The sequence below is a fragment of the Panicum virgatum genome, chromosome 7N (assembly GCF_016808335.1).
Source record: "Panicum virgatum strain AP13 chromosome 7N, P.virgatum_v5, whole genome shotgun sequence".
NCBI lineage: Eukaryota > Viridiplantae > Streptophyta > Magnoliopsida > Poales > Poaceae > Panicum > Panicum virgatum.
The window spans coordinates 29251771-29272401 of record NC_053151.1 but is presented as its reverse complement, the minus strand read 5'-3'; the positions used below and the strand labels follow the sequence as shown (position 1 = coordinate 29272401).

The 20631-nt window shown below is 45.6% G+C and overlaps 1 pseudogene; it reads right to left on the bottom strand.

Annotated features, from left to right (window-relative positions):
- Positions 1–357: 357 nt before the first annotated feature.
- Positions 358–2833, bottom strand: LOC120681111 (annotated as a pseudogene).
- Positions 2834–20631: the final 17798 nt, after the last annotated feature.

Genomic DNA, 20631 nt, shown 5'->3' with positions numbered 1-20631 from the left:
CTGAGTGAGGGAAAGGGGGGCGAATTTTTTTAATTTTTTTTAAAAAGTTAGTAATATTCTTTTCAATACTTTAGCAAATTAATTTTGTTGATGTAGTTAGCATTTGATTTAGTTTATGCACATGATAAATATTTGTAGATGTATTTTGGACCCAATTTAGTTTTATGGTATTATATTATTGTTATATAAATTATTAGTCATAAGATAACTATTTATGTCCTTCGACTTTTCTCATCAGGCCAAAAATCTATTGGGTACATATATAGATGTCGTAGATGTTACTCATCTTTATTTCAACACTACATTTGGTATTGAACACACGCTTGGGTATAGTAGATCTTACATGTCATGCACATAGAACAAATTTATTTATACACTACAATATATCTCAGTAGGATGCCATATAGTCTCTGATGGATTGTTTGCTGCGAAGCTACAGATCACAGTCTGAGTAGAATGCCATTGATATCGAATCTGAGCCTCCTGCAATTGCATGGAGTAACCTTGGGACTGGAGGCATCTCTGGTTCATATATTCCCTCGAGAAACTGCACCACCTCAGCCATTGTGGGTCGATCAAACTCACTATCTTGGATACACCAACATGCGACTTTGCAAACCCTCTCAACTTCCTCCATGTTCACATCACCATGCAAGTTTGCATCCACAAGGCTTGAAATGTCTCCATGGACAAGCTTGTGTGCAACTTGAACAGGATAATAGTCTACACGGTCATCACTCCATGAATGTTTAGGGGAATTCCTCTTTCCTGATATGATCTCTAGCAAGACCATCCCGTAGCTGTAAACATCGACTTTGGGAGTAATAGCTGTTCCGCTGATCCATTCCGGAGCAAGATATCCGAAAGTTCCTCGCATGGTAGTCACAACATGGCTGAAATCCCTCCCTAGAAACTTTGCCATACCAAAATCTGCAATTTTTGGGACAAAAGATGTGTCGAGAAGTATGTTTTGTGGTTTGATATCACAGTGTATGATGCAGTCTCGACAACCATGATGCAAGTATCCAAGTCCTCTAGCAACTCCAAGAGCTATTTGATATCTAACGTTCCAATCCAAAATTGCACCGTGACTTTGGAATAGATGAGAATCCAGGGAGCCATTTGGCATGTGTTCATACACAAGTAACCTCTTATCACCTTCACAGCAAAAGCCAATCAATCTTACAACATTTATATGCTGGATGATTCCAATTGAATTCACTTCTGCTCGGAATTGCTTCTCTCCTTGTTGGACACCATCGAGCCTTTTCACTGCAATGGCAACCGAATCACTAAGCCATCCCTTGAATACAGAACCAAAACCACCTGTGCCAAGCTTTTCCGAGAATTTTTTTGTTGCATATTGCAAGTCAACATATCTGAATGCAATGATGCCAACACCACCCTGATCACTGTCCATTTTGTGAATAGACCACTTCTTGTTTCTCCTCCTCCAAATCACTACTAGAAAGATGAAACCGGACAAAGTGGCAATACTTGCACCTATGGCCGTTCCAATGATCATTCCACTCTTGTTTGTTTACCTATTCTGCAGCTCTTGGGCGGCAAGGCGAAGGTAAAGCATTTCTCCGTTATCATCAGTAGCTACATTAAGTAACTCTTGATGCCAAATAGAGCAGCCATCTTTGCCATAAGAATATGCGGTGCAAGAGCAATTACTCAAACAAACTTGTGCACATTGATTTGCACTTGATACACTTGGTATGACTGTGCCATTCTGAGGCAACCTAATGCCCGGCATAGAGTAGAATTTGTCTGTCATACCTGTCTTGTTTCCACGGCCGCCGCCACAATTCAGTGGTGTGTTTCTGATGCATCCGCCTGTTCTATCCTCTATGTCCTAGTCTGCAGGTGATCTTACAGAGAACCCCTTCATGCAGTTGCAGAAAGGATCTACATCAGAAGTGCAGACAGTGAAAGGGCCACATACAGCATACACATCACATTGATTTTTTGGTTCGTTGCTGATATTGATCCAATCTTGCCCGGCCCATACCGACAACTTCCTTTGACCGTTGACATCCAGCGTGTTGAGCATGATAAGGTTCTCATTCACCATGTTGTAGCTGAAGTAAACCTCTTGGCTGTTGTTGACAAACATGTAGTTGGATGCTGAGGAACCCGCAGACATCACCGGTAGTGAGCTGAAGAATCTACCATTCCATGCCCCAGTTGAAAAATATACTATAGAAGAGTTCCATGATGTCCTGCCGATCCCATCGAGGCCCATCTCTGTGGAGTATATACCTGATCCTTGATCAATGGAGTTCTTTCTTGAAACAAGGCGACGGTTCAATCCAGTGACCTTGTTTCGGCCAACTTTTGCACCGGGTAGCACAGTGTCTGTTGGGTAGTCAAAGCTTTCCCAGAATGTGTGTGAAGAGTTGGAGGAGCTCCGTAGAACAAGGTTGCCACTGTTCAAGAGTACAGCGACGCTTGTGTCATTGGCTGTAATGTTTGCCTTGGTAGACCAGATGATGGTACCCTGAGCCAAGACAACCAGGTTGCCATCGCTGGCAATTATGAGCTCTAGAGAAGCCGGACCCGAGATCGGATGATCCCTGTTGGCCGTCCACACAGGGGTTCGCTTGGGAACCTTGTTGAACCATATGCCGAGGTACCACTTGGGGAGGTTGCTGGTGCCCGTTTGGAAGAAGCCAAGGGCGAACTTGCCATTGCCGAAGACAAGCCTCTCGTCGCTGGTAAATGGACGGCCGCGTGAGAGTGTGTCGGTGGTTATAGAATATGAGGGGGTGTGCTGCTGGGACAAAAGGATCCAGCAAAGGACGACAGCGAGGAGGAGGGGACGCATGGCGAAAGGAATGAAAGAGCGGCGTGCTACGGGAGAAGTTGCTAGCTTGCTCGCCGCGATCGTGGCAAGAATTGAAGCAGGTGGCCGAGTGCTGTCGCTAGCTTGAAGTATATATATATATATATATATATATATATATATATATATATATATATATATATATATATGTGTGTGTGTGTGTGTGTGTGTGTGTGTGTGTGTGTATGTAAAATTGGAAATGCCAAGGCCCGTAAAGAGGATAAAAAAATCAGCATCGTTGACATTCCATGCAGTTAGTGAGTAGTGACCCTTTTGTTTTTTTTAGAAAAAAGTTTGTTAGAAGTCCACTATTTGAAAGGGATAGTTTTGATTTTTTAATTAACAAATATGAAGTTGCTAGCAGCGTGTTAGAGCAAGTTTAATAGTCTCTGCCGGCTACTGACCGGGAAGTGCCACATCACCTGCTGTGGTGGCAGGCCCTGCTGAGCATTTATTGCAGAGCAGTGACACAACATTTGTTTCCGCCGGCTCGGAGCGAGCATTTCACTAGCCGCCCGCTTCACTATTTTTTCTGTTTTCTCTCTCTTCCATGTAGGATTTCGTTGGATCTTCATCCGTCTATAATACTTGCTCTTAGTGTTAACCCCATTATTTGAAGTCAACACTCTGGGCGTCAGCTTGGTTGCTTGGGGATCTTTCAAAAAAAAAAAAACTTGGCTGCTTGGGGACTTTGTTGAACCATAGTGCTGTTGGAGGACTTTTTGCCCATTTGAAAGAAAGCTGAGCGCGAACTTACATTGCTAGAGAAAAGACTCCCGTCGCTGTTGAGCACACGGCCATAGGATAGTGTGGGTCTGTGTTAGCGGACGATGAGTGTGCATGTGTTGGTAAGAAAGATGGAACAATTAACCGAGATCAACCGGAGAAGTCTGCTAGCAAGATGTGAGGAATGGTGTCTGAATATTATAGCCTGCAGCCGGTTATAAAGATTTAGAAATGTGAAAAGTCGAACTGTTGCAGATGTTGGGATTCCTTGCACGCTAGTGGGCCTTCCACCTTCCGGTTGGTGTTAGATGCAGAAGGAGACCGGCGGCTAACACAACAATTTCTAGATATTCTTTACCTATGTCCACTTTCTAAATGTGTTGTCATTCTCTAGTTGGACAAACCGACGGGAATAATCGTCCGCCGGCATGGTCTCTGCAGATTGTTAATAACTGATGCTGCTAGTCCTGTTCCGATGTATGATAGGACTGAATGTGCTTTTTTTTTTGTGAAAACGAAGAAGTTGCGTGCAAGCGATTTTTATTTTTTAAAACATTTTTAAATATTATTTTTAAAAAAATCTATTTTTTACGAGGGGTGATCCTTTTGGTCGCGTGTGCGTGATGGCGCGATAGGTAGACACTGTTATGCCAGACTGAGGTGACAAGGGCAGCATATAGGTCCACACTACCTTTTTCCTCATCCCTGCCCCTATCTTGCTCGATTTTTTTAATTTTAATCCTTTTTAATCCAAAATTTTAATAATAATCTGTGTGGATCTAAATTTTTAAAAACTAGCCCTTTTGGTCACGTCAAATCTCGTGGCGCGACTACCTGAAGGGTCGCGTCACATGCTTTGGCGTGACCAATTTGTCACGCTGGCCAATCTGCTGACCTGGCAAGGCTGAGTCGCTCCACATACTTTGGCGCGACCTTTCAGCGAGCCGTGCCGTGCGGCGTGGTGTGACTCTTAAGCGAGTCGTGCCGTGTGGCATGGCGCGACTCAACTTAATAGACGACTGCCCTCTTCTTCTTCCTCCTCCTCCTCCCATGGCGCCGCCCCTCCCCCTCCCCCTCTAAATCCACTCTATCCTCCACCCGATTCGAAGGGGAAACGAAGGGAAATCAATTCTTGTAGGTAACTCCTCCATTCTAACTGATTGGATTTCCTCCATTTCATGGATTTTCTAGGATTTGAGTTGGTTGAGGTTATTATGGCGATCATGCTTGCATTTTCTCTGGCAACCCTTGTTTAATAGCTGAAGTTAAACACTAATTCCAATTGCAACTAGATATCAATTGAAACTATTGGCTCTATTATGTTGTGAAAGTAATCTCTTAGCGAAATCTATGATGCATTGCAATTAAAATCTATTTGATGTCCGTTGTGTAGCACATGTCTTTAACCTTATTGTAAAAAATGATTTGGAAGTGATTGTGGAGTAATCAATGATATAAGAGAGAGCATGAAGTACATTAAGGATTCCACATCTACAAAAGAGAATTTTGAGGAGATAATAGTAGAGATAGGCATAAATTGTGGGAGTCATCCTACACTAGATGTGCCGACACATTGGAACACAACGTGTGATATGTTGGAGTCAGTTTTGCATTTACAGAAGTTTTTCATGAGTTAGGAAGGCAGTACCCCAACTACATATACTCCCCGTCACTTGAAGAATGGCAAAGTGCTAAAGTGGTTTGCAATTTGTTAAAGCTATTCAAGAAAGTGACCAATGCTGTTTCCGGTTCAAAATACCCCACCTCTAATCTTTATTTTCATGAAATGTGGAGTGTGAAAAAAGTATTGGACAAGGAAACATCAATTCAAAATCCAATTATTGCATCTATGGTGACAGAAATGAAGACGAAATTTGAGAAATATTGGAAAATCTCATAATACCAGTTATACTTGATCCTAGATTCAATTTGGAGTTGTTGAGTTTCGCTTAAATAAGACATTTAGAGACGCAGCTAGTGTTCACATTGATTAGGTAGGTAAAGCTATAAGAAGTTTGTACAACAGATACTCATCCCCTCTGCAATGGGAGAGTCCTTTAATTCTTCTGCTCAAGAAGGTGAGACTGCTAGTTGAGAAAAAGTTCACTCGTGGTCTGACTGGAGTCAACACATGAGTTATCGGAGTAACCAAGTGACATGAGAACTTGATGATACTATCATGATGATTTATTCCCGTGTGATAATGATAGCTTTGACATTTTACACTTGTGGAAGATGCATGCATAAAAATATCTAATTCTAGCTTGTATGGCCCGTGATGTTGCCTGTAACAACATCTACTATTGCAGTCAGAGTCTGCATGGACGAATCGTCACCGACCATAGGACTAGCTATCAGGCAACACTGTCGAAGTTTTGATTTGTTTCCAAAACTGACTTAGAGAAGCAAGTAACATGTTATTGTTTTTCAGTTTTTTGGCACTGGGTCATTTGCTTGAATCATAAAAACACATTCTATCTTTTCTTTTTTGCATGTGCATCTTACTTGGACATCATAAGAATTAACAGCTTGAGCGATATTATAGAAAAAGATGGAGCTGCATGATCACTAGAAATTCAAGGTCTGTCTCTATCCTCTGTTTCCCTCTTGTTGGGAAATAGCTCATATCATTTGTAGTCTTTTTATTTTTTTTAAGAGAGGCTGGTCGTTTATTAAGTTGAGTCGTGCCACGCCGCACGGCGCGACACCCTGAAGGGTCGCGCCACAACGGCACGACTCATTTAAGAGTCGCGCCACGCCGCATGACACGACTCGCTGAAGAGTCGTGCGAAAGCATGTGGCGCGACTCAGCCTTGCCAGGTCAGCTGAGCGGCCAGCATGGCAGGTTGGTTGCGCCAAAGCATGTGGCGCGACCCTTCAGGGAGTCGCACCATGAGTTTTGGCGTGACCAAAAGGGCTATTAAAATATTAAATGAAAAAAAGATTAAAATTTTAAAAAATTCATCTTGCTCTATGTGTTACGAAACCAGTTATTTGATCTCATCAAATGGAGCCATGGTTTCAAAGCCTTTGTAACAGCCATGTTTATGGCATTAATTATCTTTATTTCTGCCATTAGAAAGAAGAAACTGATGTACTTATGGCTAAGAGTTACACATTCTTGTAATCTCCCTGATATCAATGAAAAATTACACAGAATTCACTATCTATTTGTCTTCACAAATTCTACCATAACACGTTATCAGCACCTGACACAACTGAGCAAGAAGAGAGGATTACCAGTTTGACAAGGGTAAGAATGGCTCCTCGTTCATCTTCCTTTAAAGCTGGTTCATCTCTGCCAAGAAACCTCCATGCTCGTCTCCTCCGTCGCCTGCTGGACGCACACCTCCAGGCTCCGGTGCGTCACCCTCGATGCAGTAGGGGCTTCTTCGCTCATGGAGGTAGATGCCGCAATGGCAACGCCACTGCCCAGAGAGCTGTGAACAACTGCAACTCCAGCACTGATGCAACTCATCGCGGTCAGGAAGCACCCGTCATGGTGACAGCGTACTGCCCTCGCCATGGCCCCTCGTCCTATCCATGCGACGATGACGGTTCCGCTTCACCGAAGTACACGCCGGCAACACCGTCAAACTCACCAACTCCGACCACGCCGCCATAATTCCTCCTCAGAGGGATCATCGCCGCACGCCGTGGAGCTCTGCACTTCTCCATGACTGTGGGAAGCTCCAGCAACATCGCTCCGGCGACACCGCCGGCAACTCTTGTCCTCGCCGAGCCTCAGCTTGCAACTCCACCTCCACCACCGGCTTCTTTGCGTCCCGGTCGCCCGGCCGCAGCCGCAGTGGCCAACGCACGCCCCAGCCTCCGCCACCGCATCATCAAGACTAGGCACGTCCCTGCAGAGACGAGCGGCGGCGGCGCGGCCAAACGCCGCCCACTCTCGGGTGAGGGGGAGGCTTGACCAATGGGAGACAGGATCCAGGTGGAGGCGGGCGGCGGCGAGGCGGTGGGCGACGGCGCAACGCGCGGTGGCAGCGGCACCTCAGCGCGCGCGTGGTGGCACACCATTGTGTCTGCGATGCGGCGCGGTGCCAGTGCCTCAGCGCGACAGGATGGCGGCACCAAATCCACGCGGCACCGGCACGGCGGCACATCAGCGCTAGCGGCAGCGCCTCTGTGTGGCGCGTCGGCCTCTGCGTGGCACGGGCGGCACGCGGTGCAACGGTGGTGCTCGGCGTACGGCACAGTGGCGACGCAACAGCGTGGCGGCGATGCTCGGCGGACGGGCGAGCCGGCCGTGGCGGTGGACGGTTGGTGCGGCGCTGGCAGCTGCAGCTGGCGGCGGCGGCTGGACCGGGTTAGGGTTTAACCCTAACCGGTCCAAGCGGGCCTTCAAGGCTACGACCAAATGGGCCGTACCGGCCTGCTCGCCAAAGCCCGCCCGCCCCTGGATCCAAAGCGGCGGTGGGCCGAAATCGAAGTTATCTCGGCCCACCTCCCAAAAAACTTGATTATTTTCAGTATTTATATTTCAGCAAGAAATTTACATTCAAGTCCTTGTACTTCGAACAATTTACATTCCGCAAATAATCAGAGACTTTATATATGCTTTCAGCATCCTGTAATATCTCTGTTTTTCATATATATATATTCATTTATTTATTTCAACACTATGCAAAGTTATTTTCCACACTCTACTTTATTTATTCAAGGCAACCATTTCTTATAAGTTGGAACAATTCTTTGGAGTATGAGAACACATGGATCTACGTATGCCTCAGCATTGCAATAATCCCTCTTAATCGGAATTCTCTACAAAAATGAAGGAAATTTTATTCATTGTTCCAGTTTATTTTGAATTCACAAAAAATTGCGTAAATATGCCATAACTTCTCAAAATTTTTGCTTTCACAATGTAGGTGAGATGGCAACCAAAGAGTTTGATACCCTCATTCTTGATGGTTCCAATTTCCCTTCATGGGCGATGGATCTCAAAGTGAATCTGTCGACACTTGGACTATACAGATGTATAGATGAAATAGAAGCTGGGATTGTTACCCCCTCAAGCATGTCTAATTACTCCACCTTAAAGGTTATGAGGAATCGTATTCATCAGGATTTGAAAATAGTACATGTATGTGGAGGATCCACGTGCCTTATGGACAGCTCTTAAAAATAAATATGAACAGCACAAAGCTATTATCCTCTGAAGCAATGCATGAGTGGAACCACTTACATCTACATAATTTCAAAACTGTAGATGAGTTCAACCATGTTGTTCATAAAATATGCTCTAAGCTTTGATTTTGTGAGAAAGAACCTTCTGAAGCGGATAAAATTGAAAAGACTTTGTCTATAGTGCTCCCGTCAGAAAGGATTCTAACTCAACAATACCGTGAGAAGAATTTCACAGTATATTCTTCACTCATTCAAACATTGGAACAAGCAGAAAAGTGCCATGAGCTCATTGTGTGGAACTCAAATCAGCACCCATTGGGCACTGCACCACTGCCTGAAGTATATGCAAATGCGAAGAATAATAGTTCGATCAGGAACACATAATCTGGAAATTCCTCAGGCAAGGGCAAATAAAAGAGAGCCAGAAAGCCACGTGTTAATGTCCAAAAGGGGAAAGGCATTTCTAAGTCCAAAAGATAATAGCAACAAGACCGCCTGCTACAGGTGTGGTTGCTATAATCATGTTACTAAGAAATGCAGGACCCCTAAGCATCTTGTTGAACTATACATGAAGTCCATGGGTCGAACACAGAACACCCAGAAGTACAAAGCACACTTCGTTTCTCAAGTGCCGGAAACAGAAGCTATGGAATATCCCTCAAGGAGCGGGACCAAGCAACACCAAGACTCCGCCAAATGACGAAGGCTCTCTGGACATCGATGACATGCTCATGGACTTCTCGTCCAATGACATCTTTGGAGACCTCAAATAGGCTCTATAGCTTGATATTTAAATTTGCAGAAGTATTCTTGTAATAAAGACATGATGTTGCTACTTTTTCATTGTAATAATGCAAATGCTATCTTAATATTTTTCCTATATGATAAATATTTTGCATTTATATATTTCTATGTACTTTCTATATTTTGCATTTATTCTTATGAATTTAAATTCTGCATTATATAGATTGTTACGGGAGTCAATCCAATGAAAGAAGAGATGTGCCTACTTGGACAGTTGTACCACTAACACTATACTTAGGGAAGTCAATTTTTTTCGAACTCTCACCAAGAGAGAAGGACAAGTTTTGACCATCGCTGGACGCGATGCTATGATTGTTGGTTCCGGCAGGGTCACTATCATACTTCCAATGGGTACTCAAATACATATCGAGGAGGCATTATTGTATCCCAATTCAACACGTACCCTACTAAGTTATAGAGATATCCGAAAAAATTGAATTCATGTGGAAACATATGAAGAACATAATGAGGTGTTCGTCCCCTTCACAAAAGATACTGTATATGACAAACAAATACTTGAAAAAATGTCTTCTCTCCCGTCTGGATTGTACTACACATACATCAAACCCGTACCACATTTTGCATACAAAGTGATTTTTCAGAATGTGGATACATTCAAAACTTGGCATGAATGCCTTGGCCATCCTGGCATCGGGATGATGAGAAAAATCATTAATATTTCAAGTGGACATGGTACGAGCGACAGGAAAATCACAAAAACCTCAGATTTGGTGTGCACATCATGTGCAATTGGGAAATTAATTTTGATACCCTCACATCTCAAAATAAAGGTTGAACCACTAAAGTTTCTTAAACGCATTCAAGGTGACATTTGTGGCCCCATTCAACCTTTGTTTGGTCCATTCAGGTACTTTATGGTTCTAATAGTGTTGACACCAGATTTTAACATGTGTCAAGGAAGAGTGTTGCAGAGGAGAAAATGTTCTGTCTAGCGCAAACGGTGGATTTGGAAGAGTGATCGTATATCACCGATGGAAATCCTGTAAATTGGAGAAAGGCAAAGTTGACCAGATATTTTGGCTTCGGTTTGACAGGAGATGTCTTATTTTAGAATTAGTTTTATTTTCTAGATTAGAATTGTACTTTGTCATAATCGGCTAGGACTTTGTTAGCGTGGGGTATAAATATGAGCCCCCAGTCATTGTAGAAGATTGATACACATCCAAACAACAAAAATTTACTATTCTCGCAATTTACTTTTCCGTCGGCGGCTTCGCCATCTTTTTGTTTTTTTGCGAGTTCTTTCGAGCTAATCAAGGACGCTTCACATTCGAGCGACTTGGTTTGCTAGTAAGTTTTTGTTTACCGAGTAAATCTGAGCTTTAGCTTCTGGGCGCATCGCTGTGGCTTCGTTCAGATTTATTCAAAACTTATCGAATTTATCTAAGCTTTGATCTCGGGCGCATCGCTGTTTTCTCGTTAGATCTATTCACAATTTACCTAGCTTAGCAATCTGTTTAATCGGCTATCAGTTCCTTTGTTTTAGTGTTAGATCTTGAAAAACTGATTAGATCGGTTGCAAGCTTAGCTTTGTTCAGATCCATACATTCGTGGGTTTGCGCATTGTTTTCTAGCACGTGTTGGTTTTTTATTATAGCCGTCTAGTTGCATACCGGTATCGGCAACCCTTTGCCGATTCCTCTTAGATCACTTTTAATACACGCTCTTTATACCGATCTGTTGTCATTTTCTGTATCGGCAGAGCCTTGCCGATACACTGAGTAAGAGTGATTCGGAAATCCAGCCAATACGTTCTTGTATTTGACGGTTTGCTGTTTCCTTGTCAATTTACGGGTCAAATTGACTGGCACGCCTTGGTTTGAATCAAGTGCAGTCCGAGCTTGGCGTACAGGGCTCTCGAGCTTTGGTGTGTGATTGTTTCACATCAACACATCTTTTGGCATGCCTGGTTGGACCAGAAGAATCAAGATGTCTAAAGAGAAGGGCAAGGTTTCAACAGGCAACAAGATCTCGATCGACAAGGACAAGCTAAAGGAAGAGTATAAAGCAGAACTCAAGGCAGCTGCTGAAGCTTTCAAGCAGCGGTGCCTTCTATCCTTCAGTACAAACAGGAGTGGAGAGGTAATCAAAAAGTATGATTTTCCTACTTTTCCACCCTATGATGAAGCACAGAAAGAGGACAGGATGATGCATATGGTGAATCAAGCAGTCAGGCAGCTTTCATAAACCATGCCTCGATCATGGCCAATTCTGTTCACAATGCTGTGCTCAAGACACTGCAAGAAAGGGGATCGTTTGGCTTCATGGGACTAGCCTATCAGCAGGCTAGTCAGATGGTTTTCGCCCCTACCGGATCGGCTACTGCAACACCTCCAATTGACCCTCAAGCTCAGGCAAAAGGGAATATTGGAGCCACACCGCCGATTGGTACTACAGCGTTGTCTCAGTTCACTCTTGTGTATACAAACTCCACGCTAATGGCCACACATGCATAGGGTGGCTTCATGACAGGATTCCCGGATGGATGGGATCCTGCTACTGGCTATGGTATCCCTCCAGAGTACTTGATGTCATCTGCAGCAGGGCAGTCAAGCACATCGGCTTCACAGCCGATGAATCAATAAGCTAATACGTCAGCTCCACAGTCGATCCAGTCTCAAGACGCCGCGCCGGCTCCACAGCCATCGTTTACAACTGCGTCAGCACCATCGCCAGCAAGTCCAAGCAACGTGTCGGCTTCTGGGCTGACACCTCAATAGCAGAATTTGGCGATGATGATATAGCCCAAGTCTCCTAGAGAGGTCCTTGTGTCCAGACTCCCTCACGCTAATGGAGTTACTTGGATATTCCATGATCCTGCGACCAGCTACGTGCGTCATGTGAATGTGCCCAACACACCTCCTGTGGCACAGCAACAAGCCAATCAAGGGTCAACGCAGGCCAATCATGGCAGTGAGATGGTCCTTTACCAACCACTATCCAATCGATTTACTCAGCATGTCGCTGTCAGAACCGGGGCAACGGGACTGCTTACAGACATAGAATGTTCTAGAGTAAGGGATAGTTCATGGATGTACCTTACCTCCCTTGTAACTACCCAAATAGGCGTAGGACTAGCTGCAGTACAAAGGAAACTACCCGATTGTGTTGTAATAGGACTTCAACTGTACTCGGCTAGGACTTTCCATGTAACCCTGTCCCCCCGGATATATAAGGGTGGACAGGGACCCCCCTCCAAAGACATCTACACCTAAGGCAATACAGACCACCACACAGGACGTAGGGTATTACACAACTCGCGGCCCGAACCTGTCTAAATCTTTGTGTTCCTTGCACCATCGAGTTCCAGAGCCGACAATCCTTACCTACAAACCCTACTGCTAAGGGTATCCCTGAGCAGGCTTGGCGGTAAACACCGACAGCTGGTGCGCCAGGTAGGGGACTCGGCGAGTTCATCGGCGAGTTCGATGGCCACTTTCGCTTTCAGCACCATGACACTTCCCAGAGGTGCCACTTTCATCTTCGGTTTGTGGGTCTACGTCGCCAATGATTCAGGCGGCTTCGATTGCCACTTAACCAACTCTCCCACGCCGAAGAGCTCTACGTCGGAAGACTCCAACAAGCTCACTAGATCTCATGATCATGGCGTTATGTTGCTTCCCGACCTCGCCAAGGAGATCGAGCCGAAACTCGAAAACAACTCGAGTTCTATTCGGACTCAGATTGATCTCAAACCGAAATCCACTCAGATTGGGACTCATATAACGCAACCCGTCTTTGGTCTGCGCAATTCATCGTCTATTTACAAATAGATGATTAGATCCTCCTATGAAAATAGCTTGGATCGCCTACTTCACGTCGAAAACCAATCAGCCACCGCTAGCCGGGAGGCACCCGTTTTTGACGTTTACCCAGATCCAGCCGAGTCACCTCAAGACAGCCTGGATTTCATCACCAATGCGCTGGCTAAGATGCAACTCAAATCTTGCTGAGGTCATACCCTTGCAGAACTACTCGACAACCTACGAGAAGTCGCCAGCATTGATGATCTCCCGTTTCAACATGGCACTCCCCTCGAAACCGAGAGGGAAACTGGCTCCGGTGGAACTGTCCTAGCTGATTACGAATCAGACCTGGAAAGCTTCTCTCACGAGCGTTTGGTTCCAGTAATCATCCAACCCAGAGGTACTCCAAGCCACCATGATCCAAATGAAGCCTTGGATCAGATCTCAGCAGACAACCTGACCCAAGACGCTCCAACTGATGAAGACGAAGTCACTTGTATAGCCCGCAGGGAAAGGAATCAACGCAAAGAAGTGCGCATGACTCATGCGGCCGAACGTGCTCGTCTCCCGTAACGCAACCTCAACAATGAATTCAACAATGTCGCGGATCCTATCTTCAGAACACCAATCGCCGCAATGACAGAAGAAACCCTGCGACTCATGATGATGCCCTAGAATCCCGAGTTGGAACGAGTCATAAATCTCACCAAAAATGCTATTGAACAACTCGAGAGACAGAACCCCCTGTCCTCGCTTCACGGTACGCGATCAAGGGCCACTGAAACAGCAATATCTCAAGCAAGCCGTACCCCCAGAGGCTACCAGCGTCAACAGCAGGAGGAACAGCAGAACCGAAGAAACCAAGAGGATCAGGAAGCTGAGAGTAGTCATCGCCCCAGAGGTGGCCATCCACAAGCAAATCAAGCTCCTGGCCCTCAGCCAAACCGCAACAACAACAACCGTGGGAACAACAGGGAAGAGGTAGCCGATTCCATTATGGATGCACGGGACATCATCAACGCAAGACGCAGACCGCAACTTGCGGACAACTCCGACCGCTTCCAAGCCCTGAGCAAGGCTTTCGACAACATTGAGTACCCGAAGGATTTCAAGCCTACGAACATCCAAAAGTATGATGGTAAGCAAGACCCTGCTCAATGGTTATGTTTATACTCGACTGCTATTAGTGTTGCAGGGGGAGATACCAACACCAAGGTCCTCTACCTCCCGATGGCCCTGGAGCCCGCACCCCTCACATGGCTCGAAAGCCTGGCGCGCGAGTCAATCCACTCGTGGGAGGACCTCAAGAAGGTGTTCGTCGACAACTTCCAAGGGTCGCTACACAGAGTAGCTACTCGCCACGCCCTATCCATGATCAAGCAGGAGGAAGGCGAGTCGATCAGATCCTACGTCAAGTGCTTCTTTGACACAAGAGCTACCATCCCCAACATCACCGACGACGACGTCATCGACTACTTCCAGAGCGGCATCACCGTCCAGTCACTATATCGCGACTTTGGGCATAATCGGCCCAAAATGGTAGATCTACGTGACATGATGCAGTGCTGGGCAGATGAAGAAGAGCAAGAACGCAGTCGCTTTCCCCACCGCAATAATGACAACAACGGGAAGCGCCACAACGACCGTGGAGGGCCCAGCAACTAGCGGGATCCTACACGTAAGCGTAAGCCTAACGACACTGTCGATACTATGGATTGCACACCGCGTGGTAAGAAGGGCGACAAGCTGTAGGACTAGTTCGACAAGATCCTTCACAACAAAAGATGTCCAATCCACCCCAAGAGCAACCACTCGATGTGGGAGTGTACGATCCTGCGCAAATCATTCCAGTCGGCACCTGCTACTGCTCCAAAGAAAGAACAAGACAAAGATGATGAAGACGACAAGAAAGACCCTGATGGTTTCCAACAGCACCAAAACGTCGTCAACGTCATATTTGGAGGAGATCCTAGCTTCTCCAAGTGAGCTCAGAAGCTCCTACTCAGAGAGATCCTCTCAGTCAAACCAGCAATTTAGAGGCCACTCAAATATAGCGAGGTCCCCATTACCTTCTCCAGGGAGGATCAGTGGACCTGCTTCTCTGAACCTGGAAAGTTCCCGCTAGTACTCGATCCATTCGTTTAGGGCTCCAAGCTTACTCGAGTACTCATCGACGGCGGAAGTGGGCTCAACCTGATCTTTGCAAGCACATTGGTAAAGATGGGCCTCAACTATATGAGTCTGCTTACTCCAAGCAAGGCTTCGTTCTACGGCATCGTTCTTGGAAACTCTTCTACACCAATTGGCTCGGTCACCCTCCCAGTCACATTTGGTACAGAACAGAACTTCCGGACAAAGTACATTAAATTTGAAGTAGCCGACTTCGAGTCCTCCTACCATGCTATCTTGGGAAGACCGGCACTAGCCAAGTTCATGGCAGTACCACACTATATCTACCTGCTCCTCAAGATGCCAGGCAACATAGGAGTCCTTTCACTACGCAGAGACCTCCTCAAGTCTTTTGAATGTGACAAGGAAGCAATAGATCATGCGGCCACAATCCAGGTCCCTAGCTCTGTCAGTGAAATACTTGCTGCTGCTAAGGAACTCTCCCTCAAGGAGTCGATCCCTTTAAAAAAGCAAAGCCAATCATCGGTTAAACCAACTGGTGATGTGGGCACCAATGCTATCCAGTTACAGGAGGGAGACAACTCCAAGACAGCCATCATCGGAGCAGGATTGGCTGACAAATAGGAACTCGGGCTCGTCAACTTCCTTAGGGCCAACCGAGACGTATTCGCGTGGAAACCAGAGGATATGCCAGGGGTGCCCAAGGAGTTGATCGAGCATGCCTTGAAGGTCGACCCTAACGCCACACCAAAGAAGCAACGGCTACAACATTTCTCACCAGACAAGCGAGAGGCCATCAAGAAAGAGTTGGCAAAACTACTCGCAGCAGGGTTCATCAAGGAAGTCTACCATCCCGAATGGTTGGCTAACCCTGTGCTCGTCCAGAAGAAGAACAACAACGAATGGAGGATGTGCGTCGACTACACCGATCTAAACAAGTACTGCCCAAAGGATCCTTTCAGGCTACCACGCATTGATCAAGTAATCGACTCAACAGCAGGATGTGTCCTATTATCCTTCCTCGACTGCTACTCAGGGTATCATCAAATCGCCCTGAAAAAAGAAGACCAAATTAAGACGGCCTTCATCACCCCTTACGGGGCATACGTCTACAAGACCATGTCCTTCGGGTTGAAGAACGCTGGTGCTACCTACCAGCGTGCGATATAGCTGTGCTTCTCCGATTAGCTACATCGCAATGTTGAAGCCTATGTTGACGATGTCGTTGTCAAAACGAAGACCCAGGATCAATTCATTACTGACCTAGAAGACACCTTCAACAGCCTCCGAAAATTCCGCTGGAAGCTCAACCCAACCAAGTGCGTCTTTGGTGTACCCTCTGGAAAACTACTCGGATTCATCGTCAGTAACCGAGGAATTGAGGCTAATCTAGAGAAGATCAATGCCATCATGGCCATGGATGCTCCAGCTACCATCATGGACATCCAGAAGCTTACAGGCTGCATGCCAGCCTTGAATCGATTCTTGTCCAGGCTTGGCGAACGGGGATTACCCTTCTTCAAACTCCTAAAGCGACAAGATAAATTCGAGTGGACTACAAAAGCCGCGGAAGCACTCAAGAATCTCAAGCATCATCTCCAGTCACCGCCGATTCTAACAGCTCCACTACCCGATGAGGAATTACTCCTTTACATCGCTGCGACTACCCATGTAGTCAGTACAGTGATAGTAGTCGAACGCCCGAAGGAAGGCCACGCTTACGGTGTTCAGAGACCAGTCTATTTCATCAGCGAAGTACTCTCTTAATCAAAGGTTAGATATCCATCAATTCAGAAACTTCTGTATAGAATTCTAATCACCTCCAGGAAGCTCCGGCATTACTTCGACGAATACAAGATCTCAGTCATAACTGACTTCCCATTGGGGGATATACTCCACAATTGGGATACCACTGGACGAATCTCAAAGTGGGCAGTTGAACTAGGAGCTTTGGAAATCAACTTCAAGCCAAGAACAGCAATCAAGTCACAGGCACTAGTTGACTTCTTGGCTGAATGGCGGGAAAAATCAAATTCCAGCACCACAGAACATTCCAGAGCATTGGGTGATGTACTTCGATGGCTCACTCAAGATCGATGGAGGCGGCGCAGGAGTTTTGTTAATCTCCCCCAAGGGAGAACAATTGAAATATGTGTTCCAAACCTTGTTCAAGGTCTCCAACAATGAAGCTGAATACGAGGCATTAATACACGACCTCCGACTAGCAGTATCTCTCGGCATCAAGCGACTAATTGTCTACGGCGATTCTCTACTCGTCGTTCAACAAGTCAATAAAGAATGGGACGTCAACAAGGATACAATGGACGCATATGTTGCAGAAATCAGAAAGCTCGAAAACAAGTTCTCAGGATTGGAAATCCACCATGTCGATCGCAACAACAACGTGGGAGCTAATGTCCTCTCCAAACTTGGATCCACTCGAGTAGCTGTTCCACCTGGAGTTTTTGTCCATGAGCTTCACCACCCATCAGTCAAGGAACAAAGCCAACAAGCCACTGACACGGAGGCCCCGGCCACAGTCAGAGAAGTGCTGATGATTGAAGAAGATTGGCGGACTCAGTTTATCGACTTCATCAAGGAGTTCAAGCTTCCACCACATGTTGATCCTAAAAGCGCTGAAGCTGCCCGCATCACCAGGCGCAACAAGGGTTTGGTCCTCATCGGCGAAAACCTATACAAGCGCTGTGCTTTAGGCATCCTCATGAAGTGCATTACTCTTGAAGAAGGCAAAGACATCCTCCGAGAAATACACGAAGGAGTTGCGGCAATCACGCTGCATCAAGGACCCTAGTCGGCAAGGCGGATAAGTCAGGATTTTTCTGGCCAACAGCTGTCTCGGACGCAGAAGACCTAGTCAGACGGTGTCCTGGCTGCCAATTCTTCGGCAAGAAGACTCACGTCCCAGCACATAACTTGATAACAATCCCTCCATCATGGCCGTTCGCTTGTTGGAGTTTGGACATGATCAGACCATTAACCGTCGCTCCAGGAGGATTCAATCATGTGCTGGTAGCAGTCGACAAGTTCACCAAGTGGATCGAGTACAAGCTTTGTGTCAAGATCTCATCAGATAGAGCAGTGGACTTCATCTCTGACATTATCCATCGGTTTGGTTTTCCTTACACCATTATTACAGATCTTGGCTCCAACTTCACATCACAATCTTTTTGGGATTTCTGTGACGACTCCTGCATTGAGGTTAAAATATGCTTCAGTAGCTCATCCTTGGGCAAATGGACAAGTTGAGCGCATCAATGGTTTAGTACTCGATGGCTTGAAGAAAAGACTCTATGATGCCAACACCAAGAAAGGTGGCAAATGGATTCAAGAACTACCTCACGTAGTCTGGGGGCTGCGAACCCAGCCAAGCAAAGCAACTGGACAATCTCCTTTCTTCCTTACCTATGGGTCAGAGGCTATACTACCCACTGATATCATGTGGAGATCCCCAAGAGTAGAAGCCTATCAAGAAGGAGAAGCAGATGAAGCTCGACAACTGGAGTTAGATTCAGTCGAAGAGGCCAGAGTCAACGCCTTAACTCAATCGGCTAGATATCTTCAAGGAGTCAGATGCTATCATGATCGCAACGTACAACAAAGATCCTTCAACATTGGAGATCTAGTACTTCGCCGGATTCAGGATGAGACAGGACTGCACAAGTTAAATTCCAGATGGGAAGGTCCCTTCATCGTAACTAAGGTTACAAGACCAGGTTCATACAGAATCACTGATGCAGATGGCAATGAGGTACCGAATTCCTGGAACATCGAGCACTTGCGCAAGTTTTATCCTTGATCCAAGCAGTTTAGTGGTGTTAGTTGACTTCCTTAATAAAGTGAGGATCCTTATGGGCATATCGACTACATTAAAGGCAATTTGACGACATCACCAGTTCAGGATAAGCTTACACAGTTTTCCATCAGAACAACTACACAAGCCGGATCCTTTCCCTTAAAGGGCACAACCTACTCGCCTAGCTCGAGAAGGTGAATGGATACCTTTACTAGTTGTCCATCTTGGGTAACTCGACGGAGTTCATCCTAATAGATCAACTATGAGGAACTCCATCATTGCTGTAAATGCAAAACTACTCGCTTGCTCGAATACGTTATGGATACTACTACATTTTGTCCATCTTGGGCAATCCGACGGGGTTTGCCCTATTAGGTCAATCTTAGTGGTTACTCCAGTCTACAAGTTAGACACCTTACTCTCCTCGCTCGAGTAAGCTTCGGATATCTTTCTGGCATTTACATCTTGTATCTTTCTAGCATTTACATCTTGGACAACCTGACGGAGTTCGTACCTTACAGTTTTGCCTTAAGGATTACTCCAGTCCTTGGTTAAAGGACACCTTACTCGCCTTGCTCAAAGAAGCCTTGGATATCCCTATGACATTTACGTCTTGGGCAACCTGACGGGGTTCGTACCTAACAGTTTTGTCTTACAGATTACTCCAGTCTTTGGTAAGGACACACTACTCGCTTGCTCGAGTAGTTTATGGATACCTTTTCAAGTTTATCAAATCGGGTAGTCTGACGGGACTCACTCTAAATGATTAACTTTAAGGATTACTCCATTCAAGTATTCTACTCGATTAGCTCATATTTATCCTACGGTATCAGATCATGCTTCTGAAGACACACCAACAGGATACGAATTATGGACAATGACAAGAATCCAATGAAGATTACAAAAGTTGTTACAAGCAGTCTACTCTGTCATGTTCTTCAGAATTTCCTCCGCAATCACTTCTGATTCCTTATAATACTCTCAGAATTTCTCATCAGAGCAACTGGGAGCTATTCCTTTAGCTATCGGAGCTAAATTAAACTGAGGCAATTATGACTTGACAACTCCTATCATATGGGTTAGATAATTCTTGGAAGTAGCCGTCATAACATCAAAAATTTTCTGGGGAGCTTCTTCCAAACGCTCCACCAAGGATTTGCTACTTGACTACTCTTCTTCAGTATCAACCACATCGACAAGAGCTTGAGCTGCTGCTATTACTCGAGTATGGTCTTCCGGAGAACCTAATGGGAAGATATCTCATAAATTGAAATGACAAAGCAAAATTAGGACAAAAGATCGAGTGCTTACAGGCTTGGGCAGTCTGCTATTTCTTCTGAAGCCTGGAATTTTCCTCTTGAAGCTTTGATCATTCTTCCTCAGGGTTCTTAATC